Source organism: Lutra lutra, chromosome X (assembly GCF_902655055.1).
Source record: "Lutra lutra chromosome X, mLutLut1.2, whole genome shotgun sequence".
Taxonomy (NCBI): Eukaryota; Metazoa; Chordata; class Mammalia; order Carnivora; family Mustelidae; genus Lutra; species Lutra lutra.
Genome location: NC_062296.1, coordinates 89,723,766 through 89,738,747, shown reverse-complemented (window position 1 = coordinate 89,738,747; position 14,982 = coordinate 89,723,766). Strand labels below are relative to the sequence as shown.

The 14,982-nt window shown below is 46.7% G+C and overlaps 1 long non-coding RNA gene across 2 annotated transcripts in view; it reads left to right on the top strand.

Annotated features, from left to right (window-relative positions):
• The window catches only part of LOC125092115 (uncharacterized), a 40,664-nt gene that overhangs the window by 15,311 nt on the left and 10,371 nt on the right, over window positions 1–14,982 (top strand). For both annotated transcript variants that reach the window (XR_007124825.1, XR_007124824.1), the window contains exon 3: window positions 4,817–4,974. This is a non-coding gene — a long non-coding RNA (uncharacterized LOC125092115). The remainder of the gene's footprint in view (window positions 1–4,816; window positions 4,975–14,982) is intronic.

The following is a 14,982-nucleotide window of genomic DNA, read 5'->3' as shown; positions in this document are numbered from 1 at the left end:
GGGAAGAAAATAAGTCCAGATTCAAAGCAGAAATTCATAGAATGCCATTCTCTTATTTTTAAAGGAAATGAATGTACTGTATAAAGTATATACTACCATAGTCAGGAAATAGGAGTAAGAAGGCATAGAAGAAAATACAGTTTATACAGTGTGGGGGGGGTGTGCACATGTATATGCCAAAATGGGAAGTTTCTGTTTCTGAGTTCCCTGTTAATACCAGGAAGATACTAGGGACACTGATGAATCAGACATCAGTGAGAATAAGAATCTAAAATAAATAAATAAACTCATCAGTTATTGCAAATTTATCAGTCATTTATAAGCATTTCTACTGCTACATGTACACTTACACATTGTGTCAAGTGTACCGATTATAAGTAAGTTCAAATGTATCAACTGGAGCATGTTTAAACAGAGATAAGTTTAATTTTAAAAATGTGAAGAAATTAGGCAAAAGAAAACAGAGTGAAAGGATCAGCATCCGTGCTGTGGCCACAAATTTGGTTCTGGGCTTTCACACAGCCAAGCCAGAGAGAGTGAGCAATATGGAAATGTGCATCTCTGAGAGTTTCACACTTGATCTTAGCCAGAAGTCCGAGAAGTGATGTCTCTGAGAACTTCAAAAACCAATTCTTAAACAAGGACTTGGGATCAAAATGTTTTTGTCCAGGGAAACTGCTTTCCGATGTATTGTTTAATCCAAGGATAAATTGTAGAGCTGTGATTCTTGGTGTAAGTGGGAAAATGAGGAGTCCTATTTGAATCAACTGTGGAGATTTTTTTTTTTTAAAGATTTTATTCATTTACCTGACAGAAATCACAAGTAGGCAGAGAGGCAGGCAGAGAGAGAGGAAGGGAAGCAGGCTCCCCGCTGAGCAGAGAGCCGGACGTGGGGCTTGATCCCAGGACCCTGGGATCACGACCCAGGCCAAAGGCAGAGGCTTAACCCACTGAGCCACCCAGGCACCCCACTGTGGAGATTTTTTTAAAATGACATCTAATGTCTAATGTTCCCCAGTTGCCATCTTCCCTCAGGATTTGATGAGAATTCAGAAGGTTTGTCCCCAAATTTATCAAGAGTGAGCCTGGAGGCACTCCCTCATGTGTGTTAGGGTGGGAAGTACATGGAGGAGGCCGTGGTGAGAGGGTAACCAGGTGTCGGCATAAAGACCGCCTCGGGAGCTTTCACCATGATCTGCCTAGACCTCCCTAGACCTAAGAATCAGGGAGTCTTGGCTGGAGTCATGTGCGTGTATTCTGAACTCCCTTACCACATGCTTCTGGTACCAAAGTTCTTTGAGAAGGGCTAACTAGATTGATGGACAGAACATGTACTGTTTGGGTGGGCTTCCCTGAATACTTTTAAAGAAAATTTTTTTAAAGGGGTGAATTCCAAAGTCTATTCCCCGGTGAGCACAGCTGGAACACCACTCCTCTGTCATTCGGGTCGATCAGTTCTACAATGAATTTATCAGGTAATCTCACCCCACCAGGGCACAGGCGACCCCTGATTAAAGCGGGGGAAACTGACAAGGAGACAGTCTTCCTCCTCTGCCTACTTATGTGTCTCTGGACACAGACGACACATTCTATTGGTCTGAGTCCAGACTCTGTTTCCTTAAATGCTTGGCTTTATGAGGTGCCTTGTGGTTTGAGAATGTGCTGCTGTACATCTAAGCCTAACAATGCTGTTGATAGAAAAATATCCTGTTGCTGTTGTATACTTTTTGCTTAAAAAATTCTGATGAGACAAACCATAAGAGACTCTTAATCTCTCAAAACAAACTGAGGGTTGCTGGGGGTTGGGGGCTATGGAGAGGGTGGCTGGGTGATGGACACTGGGGGGTGGGTATGTGCTATGGTGAGTGCTGTGAATTGTGTGAGCCTGATGATTCACAGACCTGTACCCCTGGGGCTAATAATACATTATATGTTAATAAAAAAAAAATTCTGATGCCAAATATTCTCAGTGTTTACTGAATTGATTTGACTTAAGGTCATAGATAATAACAGTGATATGAATGACACTTCCTCTCGTTAAACAATATAGACAAACTACCCACCCGGCCCAGGTAATTTGGCATTCCTCAAGATTGCTGAACCAACCCCAACCCCAAATCATAAAATATAATTTCTAACATTAAAAAAAAAAGAGAGAGAAGAGGAAGAAAAGGAAGGGGGTAGGGGGAGAAAAGGCAGAGCCCCAGGTTGTTGTGAAAGCAATACATAGGCTTGGACTACTCCTGACAGATGCATGAGAAAGCTCCAGAAACTTCATCTACTTTTAAATCTAGCCTAGCCCCCAAGTGTTCCAAACACACTTTCATTGGGGTTTTTCTTCCCTTGTTGTCTACCAGTTTTTAACGATTATTCCTAGGGTACCTGGTGGCTGTCAGTTAAGTGTCTGACTCTTGATTTTGGCTCAGTTTATGTTCTCAGGGTCATGAGATCGAGCCCCGCGTCAGGCTCAGTGCTCGGCACAGAGTCTGCTTGAGATTCTCTCCCGCTCCCTCTGCCCCTCATGGCCACCTGCCCACCACTGAACATGAGCATGCGTGCGCGTTTGCTGTCTTTCTCTCAAAAAAATTAAATAAAAAAGTAAAAGGTTATTCTTGGAAATGAGAGTGAGGCATAACAGAAAAATAAGTACAGAAGGAAATTCCGCTGACTTTAGGGGATTGGTTGAAGGAAAGAAGATCAAGAACTGGTTTTTCTCCACCAAAAATGAGTGGCCTCCAACTTGTAACAGCTTTTAGAAAATTCAAAGATACCCCATGGGACCTATTCACTCAACCACCTCCCAGTAAAAATAACTCTGATTTCTAGTGCAACATAGTTTTCACTTAAGAAAAAAGATGATTTTCAATTTGATTTGACTTTCCGTTTTAGCTGCATAGCTAAGAAATTACTTGGGATTAGGCTGGTGTGTTTTCTTTTCTCTTCCTCTAGGGCTTTGTGAGGAAACATGAGAACTACATCTTTTGCTGGGAAGTTACCTCTGTTAATGTTTGGGATAACTCAAGCTTATTGACAGAGGAGGTAGGAAGAGGTGGACTTTATTCTTTCATTCAAAAGGCACAGCTGGGATACTGGTGCTACTTGCAATAGAAATTCCTTTCATTCCGTCACATTCAATTTCCTATTCCCCTTCCAAAGACAATAACCTGGATTTGCAGACAGAGAGAGTATCTGTGCCTCTACAGTGCATGAGAAGTCACTTGAAATTCCTTATTTTTACTACCTTGAAGAGGTGTGGGAGGAAAAAAGAGTAGGAATGTTGTAACTGTGTTGGCATGCTTGCCTTTCATTTCATTTCATGCTTTTGAAAAAGATCTTTAAAAAGACCCATGTTCTGACCTCCTAATCTATAGTGTTCAAGGAACTGTGACTTGGGCACAAAAGTCCAACAAATATCCTCAAGAGGATTTAACAGTGTACCTCAGGGATAAGATGTCTAATCAATTCTTAAGTATTTTCATTGTAAAGGGAAGTAGATACAGGAAATCATATAAAGTGAACACTTAGTGAAGGATTCGAACTTGAGCGCCCTCGTAACCATCACCAGGTCAAGAGAATGTTGCTAGCCACCCCAGAACCCCTTCTAGGTACCCATTTCTGGCCCTTCCCTGCCTCTCCCTATAAGTAACCATCCCTCCGTCCTGTTGGCTGGCATTTGGTCTGCTTTGTTTAATATGGTAATCACCAACTACCTATGCCGGTTAAACACCAGAAATTTGAGGCGAAGGAATTTTATTTTCATTTTATTTATTTTTTTTAAAGATTTTATTTATTTATTTGACAGAGAGAAATCACAAGTAAGCAGAGAGGCAGGCAGAGAGAGAGGAGGAAGCAGGCTCCCTGCTGAGCAGAAAGTCCAATGTGGGGCTTGAACCCAGGACCTGGGATCATGACCTGAGCCGAAGGCAGCGGCTTAACCCACTGAGCCACCCAGGCGCCCCTTTATTTTCATTTTAAATAACCATTTGCCTTTGAGCACTTGAAATAGCTAGTGTAACTGAACTGAATTTTTTAAATTTTAATTTAAGTTTTAATGGCCCTGTGGGGTGAGTAGCTACCATGTTGGACAGCACAGATGGTGAAAAAGAATGAGATGAGCCAGTCTACAAGGCTGGCAAAATAAAACTTAAGGACAAATCAGTTTGTCCCAAAGAACTCCCAGGTGACCCCGAGCTGGAGGATGAGAGGGCTTGGATAAACTCTGCAAGAATTGGTCCCTTGAGGGGGCCGGCTCCCATCCCCATGCATTTTGATTTAATTGGCCCAGTGGGAGCCTGGAATCATGAGTATTGTTAACAGTCATCACCCAGTAATTCTGTTAATACAGTTCAGCTTAAGCGTATAAATGTGTGATCCATTCATTCTTTCAACACATATGTATGGAGGTCTTATGAGCCGGCAGATGCTCTGCTGGCCCTTTCGGACTTTATCCCAGAGATTCTGCTTCCGTAGCTCAGGGCAGTGGGTCCAGGAACCTACTGACAGCTCAAATTTGCAGAAGAGGGTGGAAAACCATTTCAAGTTCCCAGGATAGTAGTAACAGGATTTAGGCTGTGTTTTCAGACAGATTCTGCCTGAGTGTGATATTGTGGTTTATAATAAATCTGTATTTGGACTATGGCCTCCTTTCCTGGCACAGAGCTCCTAAAACCCTTAGGATTGCCTATGCCAGGAGAGCAGGAAAGATGCATTTTGTTACATTAATGGAGTACTGTTGGAAAGCACAGAAGGAGCGGGGGGGGGGGGTCTAGTCGCCAATGATTCATCAATGGCCAGTGATGTATTTAATCATGCCTAGGTAATGAAGCTCCATAAAAACCCCAAAGGACCGGGGACGCCCCGTGCTGAATGCGCGGATGTTCAGACGAGCTGAGTGTGTGCCCGGAGAGGACTGGGAAGCTCCGCGCACTCGCCCCATGTGTCTCTCCCGTCGGGCCCATGCCCGAGTCATGAGAGGTAAGACTTTACCGTTGGAATCTAGAGACGGATCCAACTGCTGGGGAGTTGGTTCTCCAGATGCATAAGGAAATGCAGGCTACTAAGAAAAAGGCAAATTTTTTTATCCCTGGGTTGCTTATCAGTAATAGTTAAAATGAAATTTTAAGACTGCTGACTCAGGCTTCGATGCTAGACCAAACTGAGCTTTCAGTCAAAGTGAGTCTGAGCTTTGTTTGGCCACGAGCCTCGAAGGCACCCAGAAAGGGGAAAATTCTGCAGGGACAGCAGAAAGTGCCTCTGAGACCCGTGGTCACCAAGAAGGTAGTCAACGGGATGGAAGGGCAAAGCTGAGGAACCCGGGGGTGGAGTGTGAAGTTGTTTTGAGTCTGTGGATGGGTATCCTCGCCTTGCAGATCCGTTTCCGAAGCGGCCTTTGCTGACCTGGATGATGATGGCTTGGGTTTTGCACGCTGCAGGGCGGAAGGGTGTGTTAGGGTTGGTACAGAACCCACAGCGCCCCGCGGAACTGTCAGAGATGGCTTTGCGAGAGCCAGACACAGAGGCGGTCCTTCCTGAAGGAGCAGCCGGCCTTGCCGACAGGATAAAAGCCACTGTAGGATCTCGTAACCCTGAAAAGGGGGACTGCCCATCTCCCTTTATGCATACCAAGTGGAATGCTCCAGTTAAAGCAGCTCAGAAGTTTCTCTGCAAGCCATGTGGGACCAGCTTTATGATGAAATAGGGTAGGAGGGAAACGGAGGAGAGCCTGGGGACTGCCCCCGCCCCCAGCAGGTGGCTCTTAAGAAATGGACGCAGATGGGGTTAAAACAAGTTTCAGTAGGGTAAAGGAACTCTCATTGCTCCCCAACATTAAATGGCCCCAAGTATGCCTGCTCTATTTGCCCCAGTATGAAGGCACAGAAGTCCAAAGTTACATCAGAACCCTTCAATCATCACTGTTGTGCTACATTCCACTTTTTCACTTTGAAAGAGGCAGGTAATGATAAAACCAGTCATTTGTAACCTCCACTTTCTAAGGTAATTGCCTTGCACATTGAAATCATTGGGGGGAGCTTTAAAAAAATCCTCCCATTCTGATTTTATTGGGCTGGTGTGGCCTAGGCATCAGAATTCATGACTTCTCCCCAGGGGTTTCTAGTAAGGGGCCAGGGATTAGCAGCTTCTCAAACTTGAATTGTACTTGCAAATCACCTGGGGCTTTAGTGAAATGCAGATTGATTTACTAAATCTCACTGGGCTTCTGAGATTCTGCATTTTTTTAAGGATCTTTATTTACTGAGTGAGAGAGAGAGAGAGCAAGAATGACAGAACATGAGTGGGGCGAGGAGGAGAAGCAGATTCCCCGCTGAGCAGGGAGCCCAACATGGGGCTGGGTCCCAGGACCCCGGGAACATGACTTGAGCCCAAAGCAGACACTTAACCGACTGAGCCACCCAGGCGCCCCCAAGATTCTGCATTTAAAAAAAAATATTGTCCAGTGCGGGTGTAAATTGGGACACCAACTTAGAACAATCCAGCACTATCAACTCAGAATTCCCCAACTAGAGGGATTCTCCTTACGGACATGGGCACCTAGGTGAGAGATGACAAACGGATGCAAAATTCCTCACGTTAGAGTTTGTGCAACAGCCTAAACCCCCACCGGCGGGGGACCGTGTAGATAAATGATAGGGTGTCCAGGGAAGGCCTTGGAAGACTCTAGCTCAAAGCACAGTGAGGCCATCCACGGATGCTAACCAGGAATAGTCTGTACATTACACTGTTAGATGGAAACAGTGGCAGGAATGATGCAAATGTTTACAAACCTAGTCTGTAGTCACAGAAACATCTAGGGAAGAATGTGTAAGAAGCCAGGAACAGGGGTTGCCTTCAGAGAGAAGTGGGAGTTGGAGGTCAAACAAAAAACCCAGACTCGACAGACTTCATTAGAAAGGACTCTTGCGGGGCGCCTGGGTGGCTCAGTGTGTTAAAGCCTCTGCCTTCGGCTCAGGTCATGATCTCAGGGTCCTGGGATTAAGCCCCGCATCGGGCTCTCTGCTCAGCGGGGAGCCTGCTTCCTCCTCTCTCTCTCTCTGCCTGCCTCTCTGCCTACTTGTGATCTCTCTCTGTCAAAGAAATAAATAAAATCTTAAAAAAAAAAAAAAAAAAGAAAGGACTCTTGCAGGAAAGGTTCCCCCTAAGGCCAGCCTGCCCTAAGGAGCGCGGTCTGCAGGCTCGGGCTGAGGGTAAGCCGGAGTTCAAGATCTGGAGGAAGGCAAGGAGCTTAGTCAAACTTCTGTTAATCAGCATTTTGTTCCGATGGGTTGGTGGGGACCGAACACTTTTAAGGCAAAAAATGGCAAATAGGAGAGTTTGTGTCTGGCTTTGGGGTCAACAAAGGGTTTCTCCACAAGTTTCTCAAAGTTCTTGTGGAGAAAGGTGGTTCTTAGCCATAAGCTGCTTCCTGGAACACAAGAGCCTGGGGAGACTGCTTTCTGCTGTCTTCCAGGAGCACGGGGCTCAGGTACAGTTCAATATTGTTGTTGGAGAGAAGGAACGGGATATATTTTTCATGGCAAATCCTTTTGTCCTTTTGAATTATACTCCAAAATAAACTTAAATAGAAAGTTTTTAGGGGCTCCTGGGTGGCTCAGTCAATTAAGCATCCAACTCTTGGTTTGAGCTCAGGTCAGGATCTCAGGGTCCTGGGATCAAGGCCCACATTGGGCTCTGCGCTCAGCGGGGAGTCTGCCGGAGATTCCCTCTCCCTCCTTCCCTCCTGTTTGTGTGCCTTCTCTTTCTCTCTCTCAAAATCTTCATTTAAAATTTAAAAATTTTTAAACAGAAGACCATGAATTTCAGAAACTCTTTTTCTTCCTATAGTTTAGAGTTCTTCCAAAATGGTTCTGGATGGAGAAGGACGTCTTGGCTGTGTTGACAGAAACTTGGGTGGGAGTGCTGAGAGGCCAGAAATGTTCCCAGGGTTTTGATGGCTCGGTTCTGAGTTTGAGTCATGCCGACAGGCAGGGTGCCGCATGGCTCCAGCCGGCTACACTGCAGAACCCGCCCCTGCGTCTCCAGCTTTCACGTCCCAGGCAGGCCCTGTGTTCAGTTCCCACTGAAGTGCTGCTCTCAAGCCCGCGCTTCTACAAACTTGAACAGATCACGAAATGGGATGTGGACTGTGGCCCGAGTACATGCAAGAAGAGGGGGGGTGGCATTCATATTCGGCTCAAGGGATCGCATGCGGCGCTGTGGCTTGTCTCCACCGCTAGGGCCTGCTCTTTCTCGCCTAGACCCTTGCGGCTTCAGCCAGGACCTTCTGCTCCGTCCTCCCTGGGCCGTGGCCTTGGCTGTCCGTGCCCCGGGGTGTTGGCCCGAGCGGGGCTCCCGGAGCACAGGGCGCGCTCCCTGGATCTCCGTCTTCCGAGCGCCGGCGGCCCCATGGCAGGGGCTACGTTCCACCGTTCATTTCTCGTCATGGCTAAAAGCTGAGCTATAAGCTCATTTCTTTTATGGAGGAGAAAATGACCACAGAAGAGTGAGTCCAAATTAAATCCTCTCTCAGGAAGCAACTCTGTAGCTCCCGAAACAGCTGGCTGCAGGAAGGGGCGGGGGGCGAGGACGAGGCTGGAGCAGGACAGCTGGGGACCTCCACTCGCGACTCCACCTCGGATGGACACGGTGGATTCTCAGACAGAAGGGCCTGAGAGAAGCCCCCGCGGCGCTCTCGGCCGGCCGCCTGCATGTCCCCTGCACAGTGGAGATGTCCCCGCCAACCCTCGGAGACCTAGGGCCTAGCGCCTAGCACGTGCGCCCTGAAATGCATCACTGCGCTGGGGCCGAGGCCCGCCCTCCTTTGTGCTGCCCCTGCCTGCCAACTACCCAAATTGAGGGGAAACTGAGGCCGCCTGTAGGTGGGAGACACCACTTTCCTCTAATGGTGGACTTAGGCTCCAACACTTCCCAGCACCTTTGCCAAACTAGTCTGCCCAGTAGCAAGGATCCTTCTGCCATGCCTTCCTGCTCTGCTTTCCTGGGGTCAGGCATGCAGTGAGGTCTGAAGCTACAGCCTTCCCCCCAGCATCTACCCCAGTTCTCCTGCGGGATTTCCCCTGGTCAGATCTGGCACATCTAACCTCCTCTTTGTCAATGGTCTGTGGAGGACCTACACTAACCCGGGGTCCTATCAAGATTCGTGCTTCTTCTGTTGGCTAGCCTGATGGTTGACCTTGGGCATGCTTGTCTCATGGCCCTGCACCACTGGACCTCTCCTGCCGGTCTTATCAGGAAGGTCACTTTGTCCTATTCAGGTGCTCTGTCTTTCCGTTTATAATAAGTCTTGGTCTTCTCTGATGTCTGTGGAGTACATAGTCTTTGATGATGGTGTTTTTAAGATTTAGATTCTGAAAAAAAAAAAAAAGATTTAGATTCTGATATCTCTAATTGTGACAGCACAGATTTAAGAAATTCCAGCAAATTGCACTTCTTCTTTGCTAGTCTGGAATTCCCTGTGGACCTGGGCATGTCTTTGGTCTCGAACTCCCGAATTTAGGGACATTCTGGGCTTTGTCCCTCTAAGTTGCACTGAGGTTGAGGGGTAAAGACACAGGGCTGTTGGGACAGGAAAGCAACTTCTACATTAAAAATGACCCCAAAAGTTTCCCTAGGCACAGAAGTCACTGACTCCATGATAATTCAGGCATCTCTCATTCAAGTAGACCCACGGACTCTCACTAAATCTCTTAGCACTCCTTGTGGGGCTACACAAACACGGGTCCTATCATTTCAGTTCACGACAAGTTATTTTGTTGAAATGGAATTTTGCCACATCAAATACTGAATAATAGTAGTGGAAAACAGTTGGAGCTCAACCCTGCTGTTTATTTTAAAAATGAATCCTCTCTACATAGGAAATGGTGACCGTATTATCTCCAGTGAGGGATACTGAGGGACTAGAGGACAGGGCCACGTGGCCACGCGGCCACACAGAGGCTGACTTCTCGACGCTCACAAATGTTTCCAATTACTTTGCACTGAGGAAGTATTACACTTTTTCTAAGTTTTAAAACAACAAAAAATGAACTCTGGAATAGCCACTAAACCATGCAAATGAGATACTCCTTGGACTGTGTAGACATTTAGCATTTAATCAATGAGCTAACGCTATGCTTGGCCTGGTGCCATCAACGCTGGATGGTGACCGGTCCTGACGGCTTGTCTCCTCCACTGCCATTCTTTCTGTAACGTAGAATCTGATTTTCATCTTGCCTTCACTCATTTGCTGCTGGGAGGAGGGAGTAATTGGAAGCATGCCCCCCACCCCCAGCTTGGTTACCAGTGATGGTCAGCTTTCAGTTAGTGTTTTGTTTTGTTTAATAGTTGGGAGAAACTGGGGGAGGGGCAGGAGGAGAGGGACAAGCAGACTCCCTGCTGGGCTCGATCCCAGGACCCCAAGATCATGACCTGAGCCAAAATCAAGGGTGCAATGGTTAACAGACTGAGCCACCCAGGCACCGCAAAGCTAGTCTTTAAAGCGCCCATATGTATGTGTAGGCACAGAAGTAGCTCAAAGAGAAAGTAACTCTGTAACATGACACTGTTCCACTTAAAAATATAAGGGGAAAAAAAATGTAAGGGATATTTTACCTTTCTGAAGCTAATGGCTTTTTAAAGGGAGGGGGGAGGCTGCTAACAGAGGTACAACATTGCTAATCCAACATACGGAAAATATTAGAGACTAAGAAGTGAAAGAGTCCTGAATTACATCCAGGAGATCTCCCTGGTTATAATTATAAACCCTTAGGAAATCACTGATGTATAAATGCAGCAAGATGAGGCCCTCTGCTCTTGGCCAGAGGCGGGCAGAGACTTTATTTATTTTTTTTTTTTAAATTCTGAAGCCAGTGATTTATATGTATGACACTTACAAGCAGAAACTCGCATTCTCATTACATTTATTCATGAAAATGATAAATGGCCCATTTCCTGATGAATGAGCAGATTTCCTGCCATTCATTGGAAAATATAGTACAAAAGGGGGAAAATGTCACTTAGCAAGGTATCTGTATTCCTTTTCTTTCTGGACCACTGAAAATGACATGAAAAATGAGTGGCTTGTGACTGTTTAAATTAGACCTCCTGGGGCACCTGGGTGGCTCAGTCGGTTAAAGCCTCTGCCTTAGGCTCAGGTCATGATCCCAGCGTCCAGGGATCCAGCCCCAGATTGGGCTCTCTGCTCAGCAGGAGGCCTGCTTCCTCCTCTCTCTCTGCCTACTTGTGATCTCTGTCTGTCAAATAAATATATAAAATCTTAAAAAAGAAGTTTTTTTTTTTTAATTAAAAAAAAATAAATTAGACCTCCTCTCAGGGCTCCCAAACATAGGTGCTGAGATAAAGCAAAGCACAGAGGCACTAAGTTACTGTTGAACTTTCCGAACTGAGGCAGGGAGCAAGTCCTGTGAGCACAGCATGGAGACGGGCTGGAACAGGAACCTAGTAGCCCTTTGACCCGAGGAAGCAGGGCGGAGGGGGTCACCAGTCCAGGGTAGTGGAATAGGAACTGCGGCGGGCAGACGCGAGGGTTTAGCAGAGTTAAAAGCAGCAGCTGTCGGAGTTGAAGCTGAATTTACTATGGGTCCTGGCAGAATGAGTCACTTTCCAAACCTGCCATTCCTCATTGTTTTTCGGAGCTGCTCTTACAGTTCAGCCTCCACACTGCCCAGTGTCTCACGTTCATTCTTGCCCACAATTCTCCGTCTCACATTCTCTTCTCACAATTCATCCTCTCCCACAATGCCCTGCGCTCCCGGGATGCCCGGGCTCTCCTACAGTTTGTTTGCCTTTACAGTTCTGGTCTCTGTTCTCGTTTTCTCCCACAATTCTCATCGGCTCCCTCAAATCTTACCCCCTCCCCAGGAATTTTTCCCTCTAAGTTTCTATTCTGTCAGTTCTTCCCACAGGTCTCCCTGCCACTCCCACAGGTTTCGGTATTGTAATGTCCATCTGCCTCATCTACAGTCTGACATTTTTTGCTAAAATAATTGTACATTCTCTTTAGCAATTCTTTCATAATTGGGTGCTCCCAGCAGCCTCGGGTGCTCCCGTAATTATATGCATCTTTTATAATAGTCATCTCCCTCGCACTCCATTGCCTGTCAATTTTATTTTGGTTCTCATAATTCTCCACTCTTACATCTCTCTCATACACACACCTACCCCCTGTCTCTCATAATCCACCCTCCTCTCCCACAATCCCCCCATTCTCCTCCCACAATCCCCATTCTTTCCCACAATACCCCTTCGTCTCTCACAAGCCCCCCTTGTTGACCACAATCCCCCCTTCTCCCATAATTCCACTGCTGTCCCACAATCCCCTTCGTTTCCCACAATCCCCCATTCTCCCATAACCCCCCTCATCTCCCACAATCCCCCTCATCTCCCATAATCCTCCTCTCCTTCAATCCCCTCTCCCATAATCCACCAGCTCACCCACAATCCCCTTCATCTCCCATAATCCCCTTCATCTCCCACAATCCCCCTGCTCTACCACAATCCTCCTCGTCTCCCATAATCCTCCAGCTCGCCCACAATCCCCTTCATCTCCCATAATGCCCCCTGGTCTCCCATAATCCCACCCTAGTCTCCCATAATCCACCTGCTTTCCCACAATTCCCCTGCTCTCCCACAATCCCGCTTGATTCCCACAATCCTCCTCCTCTCCCACAATCCCACCCTCCTGTCCCATAATCCCATAATCCCCCTGCTCTCCCACAAACCCCTCATCTCCCATAATATAATACCCCTCCTCTCGCATAATATAATACCCCTCCTCTCCCATAATTCCCCCTCCTATTCTATAATCCCATAATTGCCCTCCTCTCCCACAGTCCCACTCTTCCCCTACTCTCCCACAATCCCCCTTATTCTCCCATAATCCTCCTGTCCCATAATACCCCTAATTTCCCATAATCACCTGCTCCACTCCCATAATGCTATAATCTGCCCTCATCTCCCACATAATGTCCCACAATCCCATAATCCCCCACCATCCCACAATTCCCCTCCCACAATCCTCATTCTCTCTCATAATCCCTGTCCTCTTTCAGTCTCCCCTCCTCTCCCACAGTCCCCCCTCCTCTCCCACAATTCCACCCTTCTCTCTGATAATTGCCCCCATCTCCCATAATCCTGCTCTCCTCTCACATAATTACACAATTTCCCTCACCTCCCCCAACCCCCCCTCCTCTCCCACAATCCCTCTCTCCCACAATCCCCCACTCTCCCACCATCACCCTATTCTCCTCCCACAATCCTCCTTCTCTCCCACAGTCTTCCTCCTCTCCCACAATTCCCCCTATTGTCCCACAATCCCTGTCTTGTCCCACAATCCCTCTGCTCTCCCACAATCCCTCTTGTCTCCACAATCCCGCTCGTCTCCCACAATCCTCCCATCTCCCACAATCCCCCATCCTCCCACAGTACCCTTGCTTTCCCACAATCCTCCTCATTTCCCACAATCCCCCCGTCTCCCACAATCCCCCCATCCTCCCACAATATCCTTCCTCTCCCACGGTCCTCTCTCCATAATCCCATAATTGCCCTCATCTCCCATAATCCCACTTTCCTTTCCCATGATCCCACAATCCCCCTCATCTCCCACAGTCCCCTTGTCTCCCACAATCCCCCTCCTCTCCCATAATCCACCTGCTCTCCCACAATCCAGCTCCCCTCTCCCATAAACCCATAATCCCCTGCTCTCCCACCATCCCCCTGTCTCCCACAATCCCCCCTCCTCTCCTACAATCCCCTCGTCTCCCACAATCTCATAATCCCCCTGCTCTCCCGCAATCCCCCCTCCTCTCCCAAAGTTCCCCCTCATCCCTCACCATCCCCTCTCCTCTCCCACCATCTCCCTCCTCGTCTCCCACAGTCCCCCTGGCTTTCCATAATTTGAGTGGATTTGGTTGCCAGAGATACTTCGTTTTGTTCAAATTTAAGATCTTCTTCAGAGATAAGAGGAAATAAATTGTGATTTGAAAGAAAAAAAAACAAACAAATTTGTTTGGACTTCCCAGCTGATGTAATGAAGACCAGAACAACAGCACCCAGGAATGTTTTAATTATCAAACTAGTGTCCCACAAATAAGGAGAACCAATGTTTTAAAAGTATTTTTTTCTTTCAAATATTTAAGCTCTATTATCAGTTAACTGTGATTAGACATTAAGATTAATTAAGGGACCTTTTTCAAAAAAGGTAAAATCATGACTCTGATAAAAATGTAAGATGAACACATGATTAAAGATTTGATTTAACTCATCCCTGTGGGAACTATTAAGATAGTACAACTAGTTCGAAGGAGAAACCAAGAACAGACACATAGAGATCAGGAAAGTTGAAATGAACTTGTAAATGGAGACGAACTGGCCTCTTCCACCATGGGGGAAGGGAGTCACTTGACCCTCCAGGGCACAGGATGTACATGTCTATAGATATAAATGATTCTGCATCCTTACCAGTCATCTACAACATGCAGTGAATGAGCTCAAAGACTGTGACGTGCTCGAAGCAGAAAACCAGGAAGAGTGCGATGGAAACAGCATGGTGCTTGCCATTGAAAGACAAACATTTCTTGACACCATCATACGAAAAACACGGTTTTGACTGAGTTCTCCCACTGGCATGGTCGTGAGTGTGGGAGATCTTATGTAGCTGAAGGATAAAACCTTAGTGGGTTTCTTTGGGAACACAGGAGGCTTTTAATAAACTTTTGCTATTGGAAAACATTGGTAGAATTCTTGAAATCAGCACTGGCTTCCCAGTTGTCATGATTCATAAAATGAGGTCTCCCGAAATGCATACCACTTTGGTATGCTAACCGATACTATAACGGAGAGATTAACTCCTGTTTGACTCCAGACTCCAGCACCAGTGTTGGCTTTTTTTTTTTTCTTCAAGATTTTATTTATTTATTTGACAGAAAGAGAACACAAGTAGGCAGAGAGGCAGGTAGAGAGAGGGGGGGA